The 18,929-nt window shown below is 43.5% G+C and overlaps 1 protein-coding gene across 2 annotated transcripts in view; it reads right to left on the reverse strand.

Moving 5' to 3' along the window:
- Positions 1-16,147, reverse strand: part of DAGLA (diacylglycerol lipase alpha) — a 96,076-nt gene extending 79,929 nt beyond the window's left edge. The window contains exon 1 of one of the 2 annotated variants that reach the window (XM_073573979.1): positions 15,949-16,147. The gene's annotated coding sequence lies outside the window, so the exon portion shown is untranslated. Of the gene's footprint in view, positions 1-1,674; positions 2,095-15,948 lie in introns of those variants that run through there. The other variant, XM_073573980.1, reaches the window with a different exon arrangement.
- Positions 16,148-18,929: the final 2,782 nt, after the last annotated feature.

Raw genomic sequence — 18,929 nt, forward strand, 5'->3', positions numbered from 1 at the left:
GCAGTCGCAAATCATGTAGCTGAGACGGCGAAAACTATATCTCCGAGCAATCCAAAATACTCGGAGACCACCCGAGCAACGAGTATACTCGCTCATCACTACGCAGTAGCTTTTTCTTGTACCTTCCTGCTTTTGCTTTTCTACAGCATCTCTCCTTCCTCTTTCCAAAGACTTCTTTTGGCAGCAGGTGTCATTTGACCTCAGACAGATTTGTAGACATATGTGGGTTTTTTTTGTTTGTTTTCTTTAAAGCAAATGATCAATGCAGGAGGCACAAAAGTGACTAAAGTGGGGGAAAAGAGTAATTATTCATTTTCTATCTTCACTTTTAAATTTGATTTTCTTAAGTCAACAGTAAAAGTATATCTATGATCAAATTCCACAAAAAAATACCAATAAAGGCGCAAGAAAAATTGACTTGCGGATTGCAAAAATATGCACAGCAGGTCAATTTCTGGCACGAAAATAAAAGTAGTGGGTGGACAAAATCGCTCTTTTTACCAGTATTGAATCCAGCAAAATATGGGTACAAATGTCACCGCACATCTGTCATGTCTGAACAAGTCCTTATAATACATTTGATAGACGTTCCAAATTTCTCAATGTATCTTTTGAACAAAATAGCTCCAAAATAGTAGAAGTGAAGCGGTACTACATGCATCATCCATCGGCCACCCCTCTAATTAAAAAACAAAAAAAAAAAAACACAGCAGACATGACCCCTTGGTGTATGTGTCAGGAGCATTACCCAGTGCATTTACCAAACGTACACCCTGAACACAGTCTGAACAATGCCTGTGGCTCGGTTCAAGGTGAGATGTTCATGAGGGCATACAGATCGTGGTTGTATGAGTCACCCCCCTTCAGGCAGGATCTGACTCATATGGATTTCCCATAATTTTTCAAATTCTGATCCAAGTTTGCAATTTACACTAAAGGGATGGGCTTTAATAGAAGACCCACTATTGCATTAATCAGGGTTTCCCTTCAGATCAGTGCTCACCAGGAGACTACAATATGACATTCATGGTAACAATCCAGCCCAAATGTAATCATTTCTTAAAATTGAACCCTTTACCACTGGAGCTCGCATAATAAATCCCACAACAATCACTTTATTCCAGGACGTACAGCATCTGTCCTGGTTACTGTTCCCGTTACATAACCCGCTCGCTGGAACTTTGTACTCGGCTCACAAGCCACATATTTAAAAGGCGTCTGAATAAAGAGGCTGGCTTTTCTTACATGACACACTGTGATCTACAAGTCAAAATAGAATAAACAGGATTTAGAGGCTGCTGAGATGTGTGTGCTGGCGGGGGATCCTCACATCAGAGAGCGAGCCTGCGGCAGTCGCCCAATTTTCTTTTCCTTACAAAAAGGGGCTTAGTTATAATGAGTCAAAATTGATTCTTTTTGTCTGATGCAGCACAGGCATTATTTTGTTCGTCACGATGAGATATTCCTTATTGACCACCATCTTTCTGCTTTTTCCCAGAGAGAGAAGCTCTGTATGTACTATGTAGACCCCTCCAAACGAAAAATCCATAGCTTCCCCAATCTGTGCGAGACAAGGGATAAGGCTTAATTACCGTCAATCCTTGATATTCAGGATTTTGAGTGCAGGCAAGAATGCAGGGATACTCATGATTACTACCGTAATCTGCTCAATACCTGCAATATCCCGTTGAAATGTATTTCCAGCCAGGAAGCCCCTGATATAGGATCCGGTATCTGTCTCTGCTGCCCTCCTCCCTGCATAGTATCAGTGCAGTACCTGCTCCGGTTCTACTCTGCCCGCGCTGTGCTCTCAGTCTCCTCTGTCTGGACTATTGACTTTTAAATCAATATTGACAATTTGATCTTTGCCTGGTGTAGCAGGTGGAAATAGGCAAAATGCCCTGTGCCCTCATTTGCTACAGCTGTTTAACCCTTTCCTGGCCTCGGATAGTCCCCTATAGCCAGCCGTAGATTTCCTCTGTATTTTTTTTTATTTAGTCTGATCTGAACATCACGATTACATCTGTCTCATAAATGCACGTCATTAGATGCCATAATACAGGTTTTTCAATATGGGAGAAAAGCAGCTGCCTGGGATCGCAGCTGCCACTTATCACCCAAAAACACAACAGATCTATCTGAGAATCTTTAACCCCCTTTAGATACAACTTCTGCCCTCTGTGCTGCCTTCACTTACCCATCAAACTCAAATATCTCCATCCAGAGATTTACTACCAGGATTACCCAATTTTAGTGACGGACAGTTTTATCAGACCCCAGAAATTATTGAATTCGCACCTTTCTAGCTAGATCTAACGTTATAAAGTTCACATGAGCGCATGAAAAACAATCAAATTTTTCAACAAATAAAAAAATATACTAAAATAAAGGAAATATAAAATATATACTTTAAAATAATCATTTCCATCTGCATTGTGATCTGTAAAGGATCCGCTTTTATACATAATTAAAAAGCCATATACAGAGACCAAACACTGTTTTCCATGTTAGTAATTAAATCATTTTTGGGTTGTTTTTTTTTTTTAAGGCACGCCCTCCAAAATAAATAGGGATCATCGGAAAAAAATGGATAACCATAAAATTGCTGTAATAATTATCTCTCTTTTTTTAGACTTGCTGCATGAAAAGTCTATGTAGGTTATAGGAAGGAAAAAAATCCCATATTGTTTCAAATTGGGAATTAAAGGGAATCTGTCACCCCTTTGAGATATCATATAATGATATCATTCAATTGTGTGTCACATAAGGATTCTCTTAGTACTTTTGCTTCCCCCTGACCCCGCACCTTTCATGCATAAATACCTTGTTTATATCGGTTCAGATGTATGTAAACTGCCACGGTCCGGTCCGGTCCGATGGGCGGGGCTTATTCACCTGCTCCCCCCCTCCCTGTCTTGCTCTACACAAGAAGAAATGCGTAGCGCAAGACAGGGAGGGGGGGAGGAGCAGGTGAATAAGCCCCGCCCATCGGACCGGACCGGACCGTGGCAGCTTACATACATCTGAACCGATATAAACAAGGTATTTATGCATGAAAGGTGCGGGGTCAGGGGGAAGCAAAAGTACTAAGAGAATCCTTATGTGACACACAATTGAATGATATAATTATATGATATCTCAAAAAAGGGCTGACAGATTCCCTTTAAGTAATGACTGTTGGCTGAGTTTTCCTATCTCTCAGGAAAATAAAAGTGCAAAAGGGTTAAAATAATTGTTCCATCCTTGTCTAGCCTGGTGAGCCTCTGACAGTCGTATATCCAGCTCCATATTTGTAATGCAGTGAGAAATGTCAATATGCTGTAGGGATATTTAATCAGGGCGGCTTTTATGATGGCCGAGGGCTGAAACAGAGAAGTGTGTAAGACGGCTAGTGAACAAATACAAAGCTAGCTACAAAAGGTTTATTAAAAAAATAAAAAAAACAACACAATATATATATACACACACACACACACACACACACACATACACCCATTCAAAAGTTTAGGGTTACTTACAAATTTCCTTATTTTTCAAAGAAAAGCACAGTTTTTCCAATGAAACTAACATTAAATGATTCAGAAATACACTCTATACATTGTTAATATGGTAAATGACTATTCTAGCTGCAAACGTCTGGTTTGTAATGCAATATCATCATAGGTGTATAGAGGCCCATTTCCAAAAACCATCACTCCAGTGTTCTTATGGTACTTTGTGTTTGCTGGTTAAGAAGGCTAATGGATGGTTAGAATACCCTTGAAAACCCTTGTGTAAGTATGTTAGCACAGCTGAAAACAGTTTGGCTGATTAGAGAAGCTATAAACCTGACCATCCATTGAGCTAGTTGAGAATCTGAAGCATTATATTTGTTGGTTCCATTAAACTCTCAAAATGGCCAGAAATAAAGAACTTTCATGTGAAACTCGACAGTCTATTCTTGTTCTTAGAAATGAAGGCTATTCCATGCGAGAAATTGCCAAGAAACTGAAGATTTCCTACAACGGTGTGTACTTCTCCCTTCAGAGGAGAGCACAAACAGGCTCTAACCAGAGTAGAAAGAGAAGTGGGAGGCCCCGCTGCACAACTGAGCAACAAGACAAGTACATTAGAGTCTGCAGTTTGATAAATCGACGCCTCACAGATCCTCAACTGGCAGCTTCATTAAATAGTACACGCAAAATGCAAGTGTCAATGTCTACAGTGAAGAGGCGACTCCGGGATGCTGGCCTTCCGGGCAGAGTGGCAAAGAAAAAGCCATATCTGAGACTGGCTAATAAAAGGAAAAGATTAATATGGGCAAAAGAACACAGACATTGGACAGTAGAAGATAGGTAAAAAGTGTTATGGATAGGCAAATCCAAGTTTGAGGTGTTTGGAACACAGAAGAACATTTGTGAGACGCAGAACAACTGAAAAGATGCTGACAGACTGCCTGACGCCATCTGTCAAGCATGGTGGAGGTAATGTGATGGTCTGGAATTGCTTTGGCGCTGGTAAAGTGGGAGATTTGTACAAGGTAAAAGGGATTTTGAATATGGAAGGCTATCACTCCATTTTGCAAAGGCATGCCAAATCCTGTGGACAGTGCTTGATTGGAGCCAATTTCATCCTACAACCCAAAGCACACCCCCAAATTATGCAAGAACTATTTAGGGAAGAAGCAGGCAGCTGGTATTCTATCTGTAATGGAGTGGCCAGCGCAGTCACCAGATCTCAACCCCATTGAGCTGTTGTGGGAGCAGCTTGACCGTATGGTACGCAAAAAGTGTCCATCAAGCCAAACCAACTTGTGGGAGGGGCTTCTGGAAGCATGGGGTGAAATTTCCCCAGATTACCTCAGCAAATTAACTGATAGAATGCCAAAGGTCTGCAATGCTGGAATTGCTGCAAAGGGAGCATTATTTGACGAAAGCAAAGTTTGAAGGAGAAAATTATTACTTCAAATAAAAATCTTTTTTTCGAACCTTGTCAATGTCTGGACTAGATTTTAAATTCATTTGGCAACTCATTTGCTTAATAAAAGTAATAAAAGTATGAGTTTTCATGGAAAACACAAAATTGTCTCGGTGACCCCAAACTTTTGAACAGTAGTGTATATATACAGTGGGTACGGAAAGTATTCAGACCCCTTTAAATTTTTCACTGTTTCATTGCAGCCATTTGGTAAATTCAAAAAAGTTCATTTTTTTCTCATTAATGTACACTCTGCACCCCATCTTGACTGAAAAAAAACAAAATGTAGACATTTTTGCAAATTTATTAAAAAAGAAAAACTGAAATATCACATGGTCATAAGTATTCAGCCCCTTTGCTGAGTATTGAGTAGAAGAACCCTTTTGAGCTAGTACAGCCATGAGTCTTCTTGGGAATGATGCAACAAGTTTTTCACACCTGGATTTGGGGATCCTCTGCCATTCTTCCTTGCAGATCCTCTCCAGTTCCGTCAGGTTGGATGGTGAGCATTGGTGGACAGCCAATTTCAGGTCTCTCCAGAGATGCTCAATTAGGTTTAGGTCAGGGATCTGGCTGGTCCAGTCAAGAATGGTCACAGAGTTGTTCTGAAGCCACTCCTTTGTTATTTTAGCTGTGTGCTTAGGATAATTGTCTCACTGGAAGGTAAACCTTTGGCCAAGTCTGAGGTCCAGAGCACTCTAGAAGAGGATTTCATCCAGTATATCTCTGTACTTGGCCGCATTCATGTTTCCTTCAATTGCAACCAGTCGTCCTGTCCCTGCAGCTGAAAAACACCCCCATAGCATGATGCTACCACCACGTTTAATTGTTGGGATTGTATTGGGTAGGTGATGAGCAGTGCCTGGTTTTCTCCACACATACCGCTAAGAACTTTTTGGTGATAATTCTATCTCATCAGACCAGAGAATCTTATTTCTCATAGTCTGGGACTCCTTTGTGTGCTTTTTAGCAGGGCTGTGGAGTCGGTAAGCCAAACCTGCGACTCCGACTCCTCAATTTCCCTTACTCCGACTCCAACTCCGACACATATTGCTTATATTTAAGTGAAAAATTTATTGTAGTACAATGTGAACCTCAGACAATCATTTTTATGATCCAATAATCAAGATATTTAGATAGAACAGAATATATATTGGTGTACTACCCGGTTTTCATTCTTTTTGGTACAGATACGATATGGATAGACAGATATGGATAAATGGATATATAGAGCAGATTAGAAATCTGCTCTGCTATTGAAAACATTATCTATGAGCTCAAAAACCTTTCAGGTGATGCAGTTTTTTTAAAAAGATGATCAGCTTTTGCAGCTGAAAAACGTATCCTCAAAAAACACAGGAAAAACGCTGTGTGTGAATGTAGCCTTAGATCAGGAATATAACAGCCATTTATAGGACATTTCATAACTTTCCCAAACTCCTATGAAAAAATATTCAGCACATCCTGCATTGAATTACTGTACCCAATTTATTATATATTTTAGGAGTCGGAGTCGGTCCATTTTATACCGACTCCAACTCCGACTCCACCAAAATGAGCTCCGACTCAGACTCCACAGCACTGCTTTTTAGCAAACTCTATGTACCCTTCCAGGTCTAGGAAGACTTCTGGTGGTCCCAAACTTCTTCCATTTAAGGATTATGGAGGCCACTGTGCTCTTAGGAACCTTGAATACAGCAGAAATTCTTTTGTAACCTTAGCCAGATCTGTGCCTTGCCACAATTCTGTCTCTGAGCTCTTTGGCCAGTTCCTTTGACCTCATGATTCTCATTTGGTCTGACATGCACTGTGAGGTCTTATATAGACAGGTTTGTGCCTTTACAAACCAAGTCCTATCCTAGTCCGTTTAAAAGGAATCTGTCACCGGAAATTTGCCGGCTATGTAAATGCCCTGTGTCCAGTCCGATGGGCGGTATTTCTTCTTCTTTTCTCCACCCCATCCATGGTCGACGTCCGCGATATTTTCCCTTTAATTAAACGCAGCTGGACTCCAATGAAGAAGTAGAACCATCTCAAGGAGGATTACAAGGAAATGGTCAGCATGTGACAAATATGAGTGTCTGAATATTTATGTCCATGGGATATTTCAGTTTTTTTTTGTTTTGTTTTTTTTTTTTATAAATTTGCTAAAATTTCTACATTTCTGTTTTTTTCAGTCAAGATGGGGTGCAGAGTGTACATTAAAGGGAATCTGTCACCCTTTTTTTGGCTTTGCAGCTGCTGGCATAGACATCGGGGGCTTATCCACAGCATTCTGTAATGCTGTAGCTAAGCCTCCGAAGTAACCTGAAAGAGAAGAAAAACACGTTATATTATACTCACCGAGGTGGGTGGTCTGGTCCGATGGGTGTCGCCGTCCCGTCCGGCGCCTCCCTTCTTCATGCGATGACGTCCTCTTCTCCCATCCTGTAATGGCTCTGGCGCAGGCACACTGCTTTGCCCTGTTGAGGGCAGAGCAGAGTCCTGCAGTGCGCAGGCGTTGGGAGAGGTCTGGCGCCTGCGCACTGCAGAATTCTGCTCTGCCCTCAACAGGGCAGAGCAATGCGCCTGCGCCAGAGCCATTTCAGGACGGGAGAAGAGGACGTCATCGCATGAAGAAGGGAGGCGCTGGACAGGACCGCAACACCCATCGGACCGGACCGCCCACCTCGGTGAGTATAATATAACGTGTTTTTCTTCTCTTTCAGGTTACATCGGGGGCTTATCTACAGCATTACAGAATGCTGTAGAAAAGTCCCCGATGTCTATGCCGGCAGCTAATAGGGGATAAAAAGGGTGACAGATCATCTTTAATGAGAAAACAAATTAACTTTTTGGAATTTACCAAGTGGATGCAATGAAACAGTGAAAAATGCATAGGGGTCTGAATACTTTCCGTACCCACTGTACAAACATACAGCTAAAAAAAAATAAAGGGAACACTTAAACAACACATTGTAACTCCAAGTCAATCACACTTATGTGAAATCAACCTGTCCAGTAATGGAGCAACACCGCTTGTGAATGAATTTCTCCTGCTGTTGTGCCAATTGAACAGACAACAGGTAGAAATGGTAGTCTTGCTAATTGCCTATCTCTATTAAGGAGTGGTTCTGAAAGGGGTGACCACTGACCATTTCTCTGTTCTCATCCTTTTTGGCTTTTGCTTTGGTCACTTTTGCATTTTGTCATTGCCCTCACCCCTAGAGGTACTGTACAGTAGCATGAGGCGATATGTCCAACCCACAGAAGTTGCTCAGGTAGTGCAGCACATCCAGGATGGCACATCAATGAGAGCTGTGGCAAGAAGGGTAGCTGTGTGTCAGCACAGTGTCCAGAGCATGGAACAGATACCAGGAGATAGGCAAGTACACCAGGAGATATGGAGGGCACCATAGGAAGGCAAGAACCCAGCAACAGGATTGCTACCTCCTCTTTTGTACAAGGAGGAACAGGAGGAGCAGTGCCAGAGCCCTGCAAAGTAGCCTCCGGCAGGCCACTATCATGCATGTGTCTGCTCAAACTGTCAGAAACAGACTCCATGAGGGTGGTATGAGGACCCGACGTCCACAAGTGGATGTTGTGCTTACAGCCCAACACCATGCAGTGCGACTGTCATTTGCCAAAGAACACCAAGACTGGCAGGTTCAACATTGGCGCCCTGTGCTCTTCACAGATGAGAGCAGGTTCACACTGAGCACGTGACAGACTCTGAAGATGCTGTGGAGTATGTTCTGCAGCCTGCAACATCCTCCAGCATGACCAACTGGTTTGGTAGTCTGTTAGTAATGGTGGAAGTAGAGTTGAGTGAATTTGTTTGGATTTTGTTGCCGAATGGGAATCTGCCATATTCGTGCCAAATGTATGTTTGATGATCAGCTCTGATCATATTCAGTACTTTCTACTCCCATTGACTCTAATGACGTTTGGCTGTGTACGACGAATATTGCAAAAACAATATTCAATCCGGATCGTATTCAGAAGCGAATCCAAACAAATTTGCTCAACTCTACTAGGGAGGCATTTCTTTGGAGGGCCGCACTGCCTTCCTTGTGCTAGCCAGAGGTACCCTGACTGCCATTAGGTACTGGGATGAGATGCTCAGATCCACTGTGGGACCAAGTGCAGGTGCACTGGTCCCTGGGTTCCTTCTAATGCATGACAATGCTAGGCTTCATGTGGCTGAAGTGTGTCAGTAGTTTGTGCATGTCCATTCCCCAGACCTGAATGCAATCAAGCACATCTGAGACATCATGTCTCGTTCCATCCACCAATGCCACATTGCACCACAGACTATCCAGGGGTTGACTGATGCTTTAATCCAGGTCTGGGAGGAGATCTCTTAGGAGAACATCCGCTGCCTCATCAGAAGCATGCCCAGGTGTTGTAGGGAGGTGATACAGTCACGTGGAGGCCACACACACTACTGAGCATCATTTCCTTGTCTGGAGGCATTTCCACTGAAGTTGGATCAGCCTGTAATTTGATTTTCCTATTTGATTTCGAGTATCATTCCAAATCCAGACCTCCGTGAGATATTAATTTTGATTTACATGGATCATTTTTATGTTTTCTTGTTCTCAACACCTTCCACTATGTAATGAATAAAGATTTGCAACTGGAATATTTCATTCAAAGATATCTAGGATGTGGTATTGTAGTCTTTCCTTTATTTATTTTTTTTTACCAATATGCATATATAGAGGGATCAGATACATTTTTGGCCAATAATGCAGCTCTCCATGTTCTTTATATTAGCACAATGTTTATTTTACAGGCCAGTGACCTTTAAGGGATTGTCCAAAAGCAGGAAAACATGTCTGCTTTACTTTAGAAACAGCAACTCACCTGGGTGTAGTACCAAAAAATAACCAGTAGTCAGGTGAGGCATTGTTTTTTTTGGGGGAAAGTAACCATATTTTAGCTGTCATCTATTTCAATAATTCTGAAGTTTAATATAGCTTTTTTTCCCCTCAACATTTAAATGTAGTTGAAACACATTTGTAAGATCAAATAAAGTACTGTGTAAAATTTTAGGCATGTGTAGGAAAAAAAAAAAAAAAAAAAAAAAAAAAAGCAGCATAATAAGAATCCTCTTAGGCTACGTTCACACGTGCAGAACTCTCGCGGAAATTACCGCGAGAATTCCTGATTCCATTCCGCTGGAAAATCTTTAATTTTCCAGCGGAATGGACCGCGAGACTTCGCGACTTCGCGATCCCGTGAGAACAGAAGTCATCGCGGTCATTCTCGCAAAGGATTACTGGGACCGGGAGCGTGGAAAGAGGCGGGAAGGCTGCGCGGGACGCCGGAAGGTGAGAACAACAATATTTTTTATATTTAATTCTATTTTTTACAGGGATATGGTACCCAAAGCCCGGAGGACAGTCTCCTCTCCTCCAGACCGTGGGTACCATCCGCAAATGTTCTGCTTACTTTCCGCATGATGTGCACAGCCACATGCGGAAAGTAAGCAGAACAATGCATTCCTATGGGTGCGGGATCGCCGTGATTCCGCTAAATTAATGAGCATGCTGCGTTTTTTACCACGAAGTGATTCCGCCGCGGTAAAAACCGCAGCATTAGCACAGCATTGCGGAATCCCATAGGGATGCATGGGATGCTTATTTTTCGCGGCAAAATCGCGCGTTTAAAACCGCCGCAAAAACGCGAAAAAAACGCAACGTGTGAACTCAGCCTTAAATATAGAATAGTAGATTTTTTTACTCAATTAACAAAATGTAATGAATTAGAAATAAACCTAAATAAGATTATTTGATGTGACTTTCCTTTGCCTTCACAACAGAATCAATTCTTCTAGGTACTTGTCATTCACACACAGCTTAGGACGGAACTCAGCATGGAGGCTGTTCCAAACATCTTGGAGAGTGAACCACAGATCTTTGGTGGATGTCTCTTGTGCAAATCCTTCTTTCTTTTCAGGCAATCCCAGACAGACTGGATCATGCCGAGATGATCAGGGATCTGGCAGCCATATCATCACTTCCAGGACTTGATCTTTTTTACGCTGAAGATAGTTCTTAATTACATTGGCTGTATGTTTGGGGTCATTGTTCTACTACAGAATAAATTTGGAGCCAAATCAGATGCCTCCCTTATGGTAGTACAGGGATGGATAAGCATCTGGCTGTAGTTCTCAGAATTGAGGACACCATTGATCCTGATCAAATTCCCAACTCCATTTATTGAAAAGTAATTCCAGCTTTCATTTTGCCGCACCTCGGGTCCTATGCTTTCATGCACGGTTGAGTTGCTTGACCTTGTTTCCATTTCAAAAGGTATGGTTTTTTACCACAATTCTTCCACGAAGACCATTTCTAAACAGTAGAAGGGTGTAGCTGTGTCCCACTTCCGAGTTGATGGCACTGCTGGGCATCTTCCAATTTGAAGTGAAATAATCATAATGTGTCCTCATTTGCTGCACTAAGTTAACTTGGACGACCACCACAGTCCTCAACGTTGCCCGTTTCGTGGTGACCTCAATGCTGAGAAATACAGGCAGATACTTATCCATCAGGAGAATCAAGGTTCATGAAATTAAAATGCAACGAGCAGCAAGAGCAAAAGTCTATTATAGCTTATGGAGAAAAGGATAGTATGCGGTACAGGCCTAGCCTGAGGGCCTACTAATTTCAAGCCAATACCATGCATTGGTGACACAAGCTGTCATTTCCAAGCCTTCTCATGAAAAATTAAAAGAGCAATTAAGAGAAATGGGCAGACTTAAAGAATTGGAATAGCAGTAGATTATATGGTAAGAGGCACAGGTGAAGTAAGAAAGATACTGTGGAGGCACATGACAAGTCTGTATAAGGACAGGTTCAAAAATCACATTTACAGTAGGTTTTTTTATTCTTTGGAGTCTTAGAGGGGATCAGTGAACATCTCCCCTTTATAGTCTCCTGTGACACATTCCCACTTAGCCTATAAAAAAGGATGTCACAGCTTTACAATGTCACGAGGAGTCATAAGAGGATGTCCATGTAGTCATTAGTCATTTCCTATTTATTCTCCCTCAAGAGCGCACATCTTCACCGACATTTACTAACCTTCTCTATCTAACACTCGTCCGTACCCTAAAGATACGCGAGGACCGTCCGGACAGCTCGGCCTCCTGATCTCAGCCAGTTAAGCCCGGTGATTAGGTTGAGGCTGTAATACAGGAGTAATCTCCAGGCGTACTAATTTGATTGTAATAAAATCTCGGCTAATCTGTTTACACAACTGTAATTAAAGAAAAGAGGATCTACCAAGCTTCAGCCCACCAAAGAAGGGCCACGAGGCTTGGAAATTATTGATGACGAGTCATCTAGAAACTTTATGAAAATGAATGAGGCAATTACATACCAAGACTGAAGAATCTGAATATCCCTGCAATTTAATCATCATTACGATAATTTAAGAGAACCTGTCAGCACAATTCTACATATGGAAGTAGCGGTATGGCTATACAGGAGCTAGTCCACTAATAAAAGGGACACCTACTTTGTAGAGATTTGATGTGGCAGTCATGAGAAATCTACAGTAGGGCAGGCGGGCTGCAAGCGCCCCGGGGGGCGTGCAGCAGGGCAGGCGGGCTGGAAGCGCCCCGGGGGGCGTGCAGCAGGGCAGGCGGGCTGGAAGCGCCCCGGGGGGCGTGCAGCAGGGCAGGCGGGCTGGAAGCGCCCCGGGGGGCGTGCAGCAGGGCAGGCGGGCTGGAAGCGCCCCGGGGGGCGTGCAGCAGGGCAGGCGGGCTGGAAGCGCCTCGGGGGGCGTGCAGCAGGGCAGGCGGGCTGGAAGCGCCTCGGGGGGCGTGCAGCAGGGCACGCGGGCTGGAAGCGCCCCCAGTAGACAGCATCTTCCACTTGACATGTCCCCAGGACACTTCCAGCTTATACACTAGGTTTCTTATGACTGGCACATCGAATCTCTACAGCACAGGTATGCTTTTTATCTGGGGACTAGAGCCTACACAGCCGTACCACTTCTTCAGATAACTCCCTCTGATACTGCCTATTAGGGTGTATACAGATAAGGCTTCATTCACACATTCAAGTCAAGTGCTAGGGTCCGGTCTGTTTTTTGTTTTATTGGCGGCACACAGCCCCATTGAGCATACCCTATTCTCACCTTCAAAATCGGATCAGAATAGGACATGCTCTAAGTTTCATGGATCTCATTCTCGGTCTCATCATTTTAATGAATGTCTAAAATAAAGCTTAATTTTATTCCAAAAAATAAAAAAAATGGGGCAGCACACGAATACTTCATGCAGATGTGTGAATGCAGCGCAATGGTGAAAGGTTCCTCTACTGGAACACAGAGTATGACCTAGAGAGGGGCTCGCTATACAGGATGGGAGTCTCAGCTCTGTACAGATGCCCGCTGTTTATATGGATTACACTGCAAAGGGCAAATAGAAACCACCGGCTGCCGACCCCAGGAATCCCAATAGCCACAAGTGCTTTGGTCACTAACACTGGCCATACACGTAAGATATCTGTCAATCAGTCGCTCGACTATCATCCATCTTTACCATTCCCCCTACGAGTATATTCAGCTGGTCATGCATTTCCAGTAGGGAGAGGGGAGTAAAGCGTTGCCAGAAACCTTTCAACTCTGGAAATAAAAGGCATTGAAATCCAACACGCCTGGCCCTTCTTTCCTCCCCCAACTGCAGGTCACAGTCATGCGACTCCCAAAAACATCAGACAGTGGTCCATGTAGTAAATGTCAGATGTGGACTCTCCCCTCCGGAACTAGAAGTGATCAGATGACCTATGGAGAACCCATTAGCAGAAGAATCAGTTTTATGGCAGCCTGTAGTCTGCAGATAATCTACACTAATGGGGTAAGTTTGAAGAGCTATAGGAAACAGTCCCCAGCCACCCCCAGGACTTGGAGATACATCACCAGATTGTGGAACGGCGAGTTGTGCAATTCTCCCAAAGTGATGGCCATGGCATCCGCCACCCGGACATGACGGGGCATTTGCAGTGGACACGACCTCGTACACTTCAGCAGGCAAGAAACAATGTGGGATTCCAAGATCCGGCCAATTTCACGAGAAAAAAAACAAGCCATCCCGAAACCATACAACCTGGACATCTTCCAAGTAACACATGCCAGGGCCTGTGCCCACGCTTCTACATCATGCCCCCATACAGAGGAGCTCGGCATCCAGCACAGGTAACACTGCCACCACCGCCCCAATACAAACACACCTTAGAAAAGACTTATTACTTATGTAACCAGGACATTTCCTCAGAAGCCTCGGAGGCACACGGATTCCAATCAGGAGATTACGTGTACAACATATGGATTCTGCGGTGACCCAGAGCCGCACGCTCATGTTGTGGTTGTACATGGCGTGATACAAACGCTGGGACTGGATCCAACGTCGGAGCTTAGAGCTGCTGTGTGACCCAGCTTTCCCAGGCTCCTGAAAGTCACACCTGCATTGATACATAACCCTGCTATTGTATTACTATGGAAAGAAGTGCGACAACCTGGGAAGAAGCTGGAATAGAATTCATAGTGGTTGTCACCCAGCTCTCCCAGAAACAGATCAGAGAGCCCGTCACCTCTCCAGACATGTCTACTAGTAAAAAAAAAAAATACAAATTCCCCTATGAAGTAACTCTAGAGCTCAGATCTCTACAAGGCGACGTTCCTCCGCTATCCCTCCAAGAAATGGAGAAATACATTACAAACCAGCTGTAGAGGCCTGCCCCCAACTGGTATCCCCCCCGCTGTCATCTTATTCATACATTTCCAGGAGGTTTCCACCTGCTGACAGTTTCCCGAGGTCTGCTCCATCTGTAGTAACACGCATCACTGATGGATCAGCACCTGCTGACTGTTTCCCGAGGTCTGCTCCATCTGTAGTAACATGTATCACTGATGGATCAGCACTTGCTGACAGTTTCCCGAAGTCTGCTCCATCTGTAGTAACGTGCATCACTGATGGATCAGCACCTGCTGACAGTTTCCCGAGGTCTGCTCCATCTGTAGTAACACGCATCACTGATGGATCAGCACCTGCTGACTGTTTCCCGAGGTCTGCTCCATCTGTAGTAACATGTATCACTGATGGATCAGCACTTGCTGACAGTTTCCCGAAGTCTGCTCCATCTGTAGTAACGTGCATCACTGATGGATCAGCACCTGCTGACAGTTTCCCGAGGTCTGCTCCATCTGTAGTAACACGCATCACTGATGGATCAGCACCTGCTGACTGTTTCCCGAGGTCTGCTCCATCTGTAGTAACATGTATCACTGATGGATCAGCACTTGCTGACAGTTTCCAGAGGTCTGCTCCATCTGTAGTAACGTGCATCACTGATGGATCAGCACCTACTGACTGTTTCCCGAGGTCTGCTCCATCTATAGTAACATGTATCACTGATGGATCAGCACCTACTGACTGTTTCCCGAGGTCTGCTCCATCTATAGTAACATGTATCACTGATGGATCAGTACCTACTGACTGTTTCCTGAGGTCTGCTCCATCTGTAGTAACATGTATCACTGCTGGATCAGCACCTACTGACTGTTTCCAGAGGTCTGCTCCATCTGTAGTAACACGTATCACCGATGGATCAGCACCTGCTGACAGTTTCCAGAGGTCTGCTCCATCTGTAGCAACACACATCGCTGATGGATCAGCACCTGCTGACAGTTTCCCGAGGTCTGCTCCATCTGTAGTAACATCTATCAGACACGCATCAATGTTCTCGTTGCTACAACCATCCTCGCAGATGGCAGCGATGTGCAGTGCTCCGGGCTGCGCTATGCTCCGCGGCGCTGTGAGAGGATGCAGGGCTGCGATCAGGTGTCAGCAGCGCACACATCTGCAGGCTGTCCATGACATGCAGCGCCCAGTGACATCATGCACAGCTGTCCCCCAGGCCCTGCTCCTCCTCCCATGCTCCGCCATCCCCGGGGTCCCACGTATCCCAGCCGCCCTTGCAGCTCCATCACTGCTCTCACCTCCCGGAGGCTCCATGCCGCCTACACTCCTGCTCCTTCTTTCCGTGATCCCGGCGCAGGGGCACGTCCGCACCGGGGCGGGCCCTTACGTCACTTCCGGAACCTCTTCCCCCCCCTCCCTGCACCGGCGGTATTCATGGCAACTGCGCCATCACCGTGACGGAGCGCTGGGATTGTCGTGACGTCATGGTGTAGAGGGGAAAGCCCGTATGGAGGACACAACCTCACCGGCGCTCAGTGTGAGGAGACTGGGCTGATGCAGAACAGCTGTTGCAGTTGCCAATAGCAACCAATCAAATCACTGCTTTCATTTTCAAATCTGCACTGGATGCAGGATTGGTTGCCATGGGTAACGCCGCCATTTTCTGCCCCATAGCTGGGGGGGGACAACTGAGAATTTTGGGGTTTTCTAGGCAGCTTGTTATCAAATCACTTGTATTCTTACTGAGAAATAGTAAAATCACAACGAATAATAAAAATGATAAGTAATACATGTCCATAAGTGATAGCAACATGAAGGAGCGGAAACAGGACATGTCTGAGGGGCGGAGGAGAATGTGCACGGTCATAAATAGAGGCCGGTGTCTTAGAGATGCTGGAAATAAGAAAGTAGCGCCCCTCGCAGGCTATGTGCACACCGAGTCTTTGCGCTCTTCGCTTTTCTTTTTTTACCTAAAACGGAGCAGAACCTCGAAGTTTGAGGAATTTTGCGTTTTTGAGAAGGATTTGGAGCGTTTCCACTTGGTTTCTACCTCAAAAATATCCTCCAAATACTTTGTGTGTGCGCGTAGCCAAAGGGTGTGTTCATACCGAGCCCTTTTGCTGAGTTTTTGAAGCCAAAATTCACATTTTTTAGGAGGATTTTACAGAGTTTCTGCTCATTTTCCGATCCAAAAACTCCACAAAATACTCTGTGCAGAAAGCGTCTTTTGTTTTAACGCTCCTTTGCCTGAATCCCATCTGAAAAAGCATTAAAAAAAAGTAACGAACATATCCACAATACTGTAAAACGACTTTCCGCGAATATATTTCCATCTTTTGTAAACTTCTATTAATCACTTCACCTTTCGAAAGCCACGAAATGGCTAAAAGTAGCGACCCGTCCATTTTTCTGGCAGCTTCCGCTTGGATGCCGCCACGATATTATATATAAAATTTAAAAAATGATGCCGGAGTCAAAACCGCTGCAAAAAAGGACAAATGAATCGTCAAAGAAAGCGCTTCAGGGTATTTTTCTGCTTCAAAAACTATGGCGGGTACGCCAGTGTCTATAATGTGCTGATTTTTTGCTGCATTTTTTTTGCGGCGTTTTTTTCAGACTGATTACGTGTGTGCTTTGTCTACAGTACATGTTAGTTTTTTTTCGCCAGAAACGCAGCAAAAATCTTATGTTGCTTTTTTTTTACGTTTATTATAATTTTCAGTGAGTTTAACCTTCTGAAAGACCTGACAGGCTACAAATTAAAAAAAAAGCTGCAGTGCTCAAATTAATATAGAACCCGTCCACTACACCATAATTATAACACCAGGTGAACAGAAAAAGCACAATTCCAAAAAACTCTTATAAAAATATTTTTTATTTAACCAAAAATTAAAAACACTTAATGAACAAGTAAGGCAACCTCCATTGTGGGACACAAAAGGCTAGTCATCCCTTTAAACCCATAATTTATGAGCAATAGGTAGAGATAAATTCACAATTTCTGCGACCAATGAATATAATACCAAAATAAAGGTACAATGCACTATTAAATGTGCTTGAACAAGACCGCAATCATAAAGCCCGGTTTTAACCATAGCCTATAAATTCGCTTGAACTAAGCTAAGCTTACTGAAGCCCGGCTATTAGCCAAAGCTTATATGTGCCAATAAACCCAAAGGTACACAACAAATAATGCGCCAATAATATGAGCAAAAATAAACAGAGGAGGTGCAGTACCTCTGTGGCGACTGAACCCTCAGGGGCGCCACAGAATGATTTGCTGTGCTTTGTCCGGGCTTTGGAGCATCTTTTAATGACTTCAGATTTCTAAAAATATGATTAAGGGTATGTACCCACGTATGCAGAAAATTCCTGACAGAAAACCGGACTCCTTCCCAGAAAACGCGCTTTTTTTCTGTGCGATTTTTGCGCGTTTTTTTATGCATTTTTTTGCGCGTCACCAGTCTCATAGAAAATAGCTAGAAATGCGGATTTTTTCGCAAAATGAATGAGCATGCTGCGTTTTTTACCGCAATGCATTTTTTTTGCGGAAAAAGACGCATCAATAAGCACAAAAAGTGCAGAATTCATTAAAATGAAAGGGATGCTTCTTGTAAGCGTTTTTTAAGTGTTTTTGCAGGTAAAAACGCTTAAAAAAACACAAAAAAACCGCTTATGTGTGCACACAGCCTAAAAGGTCCATTATTCTGGTGTTTTACGCTCGGAAGACTCTCTGTACTTTAGATATAATTCAATGGGAAAGCTCAGAAGACACCTGGAAGACGACCTGATTTTTATTTTTTTTTAGCTTTTTTCCATCATTTTTGCTTTAAAAACCCCACTAGTGGCTACTTCATTATTCATTTTTCAGGCAGTTTCCATAGCAAAATCCGCCTTAAATATACATCATGTTCACATTCCCTGAAGCCATTGTTGTGGAAGGTTTTAGAGAGGATCCACGCCAAAAAAAAAAAACCCTCAAAAAAACTGTGTGTAAATACCTTTTTTAAAAATGTGTTTTTGGTGTCATTTTCTGCGACTAGTAACCAGTAAAGCTTTTTTATTTTTCTGGCAGTGGAGTTGTGTAAAGGCTTGTTTTTTGTGTGGTGTCCTGGAATTTTTACGCATACCATTTTGGTATATATACAATGTTTTGTTAGCTTTTTATTGCATTCTTTTGCGACACCAGCAACAACCGAATAATGGTAATTCTATTATCTTTTTTTTTTATCTTTACAGTGTTTACCCTACAGGATAATTACTTTTACATTTTGATAGA

This window comes from Dendrobates tinctorius, unplaced genomic scaffold, assembly GCF_039654945.1.
Source record: "Dendrobates tinctorius isolate UK_male_01 unplaced genomic scaffold, ASM3965494v1 ptg000037l, whole genome shotgun sequence".
NCBI lineage: Eukaryota > Metazoa > Chordata > Amphibia > Anura > Dendrobatidae > Dendrobates > Dendrobates tinctorius.